Below are 5,836 nucleotides of genomic sequence, written 5' to 3' on the forward strand. Positions count from 1 at the left end.
ATGGCTTGTACTTCTATCAATGCTTATACCTATCTATCTATCTATCTATCTATCTATCTATCTATCTATCATCATCTATCTGTGTATCAATCATCTATGTATCTATGTATCTTTCTATCATCTGTCAATCTATCTATTATCTATCTATCATCTATCTGTCTATATGATTTATCTATCAATATCTATTATCTATCTATCATCATCATCTATCTGTATATCAATCATCTATGTATCTTTCTATCACCTGTCAATCTATTATATATCTATCTATCATCTATTTATCTAGCTCTAAGATCTATCATCTATCTATCTATCAATCAATATCTATGATCTATTATCTATCTATCTATCTATTATCTATCTATCTGTATATCAACCATCTATGTATCTTTCTATCTATCTATCAATCAATATCTATGATCTATCTATCTATCATAATCTATCTGTGTATCAATCATCTATGTATCTATTACCTTTCTATCTATCTACCTATCAATCAATCAATATCTATGATCTATCTATCTATCTATCTATCACCAACCTACCTGTCTTCCTGCCTATTTCGATGCAGGACATAAGCCTGTATGTGAGAGGGAGAAAATATTGCCGTCTTTGGGGATAGACTATGGAGTGAAGGGACTTTCTTCTTCACTTTTTTCAGGGGAGAGTGTGAATGCCATCCTCACCACCACATACTATGCCATCGAGTTCCCGCATCTGGGGGACTCTCAGGGGTCAGCTCACCCAGAGTGCAGTGAACAAGCCTCGCCCTGGGGAAACCACCTCCGTGGTCACGGTATCTCCTCTGCCAGGTAAGTGTGAGGGGGCTTTTTTGATAGAAATCACCTTTATAACTCACATTTTGGCGAATGGCTTGTCTTTACCGGGGAGGATGCACGTACTGGTTCTATGGATCAGACGAGGTTTTGCTCCTGGGCCGGAATCATTTCTGATCCTGGGTCATTCCATGCTCGAGGTCCACAGTGTCCTCATTTTAAAACCGGAATGAGTCCACTTGGTTCTCCAAACGACTCTCGACTATCTTTATGTGCCATATACACTGTTTTAGGTGCTTGGGGTACATCGCCAGATAAAGCAAACCCGAATGTCTAGTCTCTTGGAAATTGCCTGCTTGTGTGCAGAGATAATGAGTCACGAACGTAATAAACTGTAAATTAAGTGCTATGTTAATGTAGCGCCAGGCAAAGCACACGAGGTGGGTGGGGCGCAGTGATAAATGTTGGGATATTTAAATATAGAGATAGGTGAGATTGGAGCAGATGAAAGGTAGGCAGAGAGTGAGTTCACCCTGCGGTTATCTGGACGAGTGGGGGGGGAGGCAGAGAGCCCTATAGAGGGAGCCTAGTCCCAAAACAACAAGGAGGCCAGTGCGGCCAGAGCGGGGTGGACAGGGGGGAGGAAAGTAAGGCTGAGGTTGGACGGATTGTCGGGAATGTGATCCCACAAGGATTTGTAGGCCACAGTGAGGAATCTGGCCTTTTCCCTGAACACGACCAGGAGCTGTTGGAGGGTTCCGAGCAGAGGGAGGACAGGCTGTGACCGGTGATGTAAGCAGATCCCTCTGCGTGACGCATTGTCAGAAAATTCTAGGAGGGCGTGCCTGACGTCAGGGAGACCAGTTAGAAGACTGTACAATTAATCCCAAAAGAGATGACAGGGGGCTTGGGCCAGGTATCAACAGTGCCCACTGCACAGGGTTGGAAGCATTAAATGAGATGATATATGAATGAACCGAGAAGGCCGCCTTGCATAATGGAAGCATGGCAACTAGTATTATCTAAATGTGACCTCACGTCCACACTGAGCCACACGGAGGCTCAGAATTTATTCAGGCTTTAACTTCTTCTTTTTAATTTTGGATAAATTTCCCAGGTGATTCCACTCTGCATTTCAAAGTAATACTAATGGTTCAGGGGGGTTGTACACATCACGTTCAGCGATATATCCGTGCAAAACTCTCCAGAGAGGGTTATATAATGTTCTTGAAATAATAGAATGGTCCAATTATTATAGGATGTTAGCAATCTAAAATGCCTTCAATATTTCCTTCCTTTATTAAAGCTAACACTATACATCTCTTCCTTACCAAAAAAGCCCTCTGTTTCCAGATAAGCATCAAAGATACAAATAAAGTACAAAGTAATTTCTTCTGCCCCATAACCTTCTTATCCCACTTTGCCACAGCCGGAGATGCCTTGCTTCGGGATCTAGTAAAATTCTGATTACCTTTGGGAAGCTCTGATTCTTTTAGCCTCTTTAAAGTCAGACACTTTGAAACTTGTGTCTTTCCTATATCCCATCTGTCCAAAGTTTTAAAACTATTGGGACCACAGGGTGAACACAAATTTCCTTGAACAATAGCATCATCCTCTTCCTGAAAAAAAAAAAAAAAAAGAAGAGAAAAGAAAAGTAAAAAGATATTTCCAGATAGACTGCAAATGCTTCTCATAATTTTCATCTGATGGCTGTTACCAGCCATGGACTGTAAAAAATCTTGTTTTTATTTGAGAGCAGGAAACATGGAGCAGAACAAATAAAAAGAGAATGACATTTCCATTTCAGGATGGTCGGGGGCAACTGTCCAAGTTGCCTGGAGTCTTGTCCACTTAAAACCCAATTAAACCCCTCTAATCAAAAGATTGATTATGACGTCATGCTTCTCAAATCCCAGAGGAAAATGTCACCAGCTGTTTGTTTTTTCTCTTGAAATGTGTGGAAGAAACCTCAAGATGAAATAAGACCATCTATGGAAGGGCTTTTTTGTTTGTTTGTTTGTTTGTTTTTGTTTGTTTGTTTTTTGTATTTTTCTGAAGCTGGAAACGGGGAGAGACAGACAGACTCCCGCATGCGCCCGACCAGGATCCACCTGGCACGCCCACCAGGGGGTGACGCTCTGCCCACCAGGGGGCGATGCTCTGCCCCTCCGGGGCGTCGCTCTGTTGCGCCTGGGGCAGAGGCCAAGGAGCCATCCCCAGCGCCCGGGCCATCTTTGCTCCAATGGAGCCTCAGCTGCAGGAGGGGAAGAGAGAGACAGAGAGGAAGGAGAGGGGGAGGGGTGGAGAAGCAGATGGGCGCTTCTCCTGTGTGCCCTGGCCAGGAATCAAAGGAAGGGCTTTTTTTTACAAGTAACTAGTCAGTGCTCAGGAAGTGTTAGCCACTTAGTTATCATTTCAGTCAGGATTGGAAATGCATTAATGGGGATGCCTCCAACTTGACATCTTTTTATTTTGACCTCTATTTCTCACATTGCATGTATATTTTTTTCTCCTATTTAAAATGCTCTATTTCCCTCTGTCCCTGAACTCAAGGAGTCTCAACATAAAACTGTGTATGAGCTCTGTCTAAGCTTCTGGCCTGCAGGCTCTTACTGTTCCAGCAATGCGTCTACTGTGGGGTGATGGTTTCCAAGAACACTGCTCACAGAAATTAGGGGATCAGGGAACATGCAAATACTGCAGTACTCTCAGCCTTCTGTCTGGTCCAGTGGTCGGCAAACTCATTGGTCAACAGAGCCAAATAGCAACAGTACAACGATGAAAATTTCTTTTGAGAGCCAGATTTTTAAAACGTAAACTATCTAGGTAGGTACATTCCTTATCGAGGCAGCGCCCGCACGTGGTATTCTGTGGGAGAGCCGCACTCAAGGGGCCGAAGAGCCGCCTGTGGCTCGCGAGCCGGGGTTTGTGAGCCGACCAGGGCTCTAGTGCATTTTTCACCAATGAAATATCAATACAAGTTGGTTTTGCATCTCATTTGCATCATCAAACGACTTTCTTTGACTTGTAGTTTGCTTTTCTGATGATCTTGTTTAATAATATTAATAATAAAAAAAATCAAATGCTTCTTTTTTTTTTTTCATTGCTCATATTCATTTGGAAATATCCCCTAGTTTTTGTGAGCCGTCGAGACGGTGGCTTGGATTTCCTAAGAGGCAGCGTTCTCTGTCACTTGCTTCTGCCTTCAGCTTCACTTCTCTTTGCTTCTGAACTTCTCGGGCCTCGGGAAGCCTTCCCCACTTGGACGTGAGCACGAGCCCAGACCTCCCCACCGCCACGACTTCTCCTCCAGCTGCAGAGAGCCCCCCGGCCCCTCCCTCTGGCATCCCACTTCCTGTCCCTCTGGGACTCCCCATTCTTTCCCGTGGGGCCCGCCAGGAGCTCAGGACGAAGGTCTGCCGCTCACACTGGCCCCAGACTTCCTCGGAGGCCGCAGTCAGGGCTCGGGCTGTGCCCTGGAGCCTGTGAGGATCTGCGTCCTCTGCCTTTTCTTCAAGTTCTCCTCCCTCCTGTGTTCGGTTCTAACTACAAAATAAAACCTGTTTTTTGTATTTTTTTTTAATCTATCCCATTCATTAGAAGTTCTACCAAACATGCCTTTTTTTTTTTTTGTATTTTTCTGAAGCTGGAAACAGGGAGAGACAGTCAGACAGACTCCCGCATGCGCCCGACCGGGATCCACCTGGCACGCCCACCAGGGGGCGATGCTCTGCCCCTCTGGGAGGCCGCTCTGTCGTGACCAGAGCCACTCTAGCGCCTGGGGCAGAGGCCAAGGAGCCATCCCCAGCGCCCGGGCCATCTTTGCTCCAATGGAGCCTTGGCTGCAGGAGGGGAAGAGAGAGACAGAGAGGAAGGAGGGGGGGGGTGGAGAAGCAAATGGGTGCTTCTCCTGTGTGCCCTGGCCGGGAATCGAACCCGGGTCCCCCGCACGCCAGGCCGATGCTCTACCGCTGAGCCAACCGGCCAGGGCCCAAACATGCCTTTTTATCTCTGTTTTATTTCTTGGGTTTGAGATAAGTCTGCTATGTTCATAATAATCGCAATCACAATGGTTGGTGCCGTCTGCTCCTTGTCATGAGCCAGACAGGGAGTTATGCACTGTGGGTAACTTCAGTCCTGCTTTATACTTGTGGACACAGAGGTCCCTGCCAATCAACAGAACAGCATATTCTCTCTCTAGTAACATCCCCCATTCCTATTATTGGTTTATGTGTAAATCTTTCACCCTATGTGCATGCACCTACCCTCTGGGCCACCCAAGTCCACCCTCCTGAATAGAGCTCAGTAGTGAGTTAACTTTTCAGATGTGAATAAGATCAAAGAAAGAAAAAGAGGGGCCCTGGCCGGTTGGCTCAGCTGTAGAGCATTAGTCCGCTGTGTGGAAGTCCTGGGTTCGATTCCCGGTCAGGACACACAGGAGAAGCGCCCATCTGCTTCTCTACCTTTCTCTCTCTCCTTTCTCTCTGTCTCTCTTTTCCCCTCCTGCAGCCAAGGCTCCATTGGAGCAAAGTTGGCCCGGGAGCTGAGGATGGCTCTATGGCCTCTGCCTCAGGTGCTAGAATGGCTCTGGTTGCAACGGAGCAACAGCCCAGATGGGCAGAGCATCGCCCCCTGGTGGGCATGCTGGGTGGATCCCAGTCAGGCGCATGTGGGAGTCTGTCTGACTGCCTCCCCACTTCTAACTTTGGGGGAAAAAGGAGAAAAAGGGGAAGACCCCGAGGTAGGGATCTCTATGCTGTACCCTATTCCCTGCCTCCAATTCATAACTGCGGCTGGAGTACAGTGAGCGTGGCCTGACCTTAGAGAGGAATGGCCGTCTCACTCTACAGGAAGTGAATGAGACCCACCAGCTGAGAGCTGGCCTCTTGCTTCAAGGGACCTTGTCTAGGACCCAGCTCTGAAACCAAATCTTACCCTTCCACCTTCTCAAACCACCGCTGTGTTAGCCTGGGAGGAATCTTGGCAGAGACCCCGAATTGCCAGTCCTAGTCTGTTGTCCCCTAGGGATGGCGACATCCTTCCCAACTCCCTCAGGGGCG

At 46.9% G+C, this 5,836-nt stretch overlaps 1 non-coding gene across 1 annotated transcript; it reads right to left on the reverse strand.

The window, feature by feature from the left end:
* Positions 1-659: 659 nt before the first annotated feature.
* LOC136336775 (U1 spliceosomal RNA) lies at positions 660-820 on the reverse strand. Its single transcript, XR_010731595.1, has one exon. It is a non-coding gene; the product is annotated as a U1 spliceosomal RNA (small nuclear RNA).
* Positions 821-5,836: the final 5,016 nt, after the last annotated feature.

This window comes from Saccopteryx bilineata, chromosome 4 (genome assembly GCF_036850765.1).
Source record: "Saccopteryx bilineata isolate mSacBil1 chromosome 4, mSacBil1_pri_phased_curated, whole genome shotgun sequence".
NCBI lineage: Eukaryota > Metazoa > Chordata > Mammalia > Chiroptera > Emballonuridae > Saccopteryx > Saccopteryx bilineata.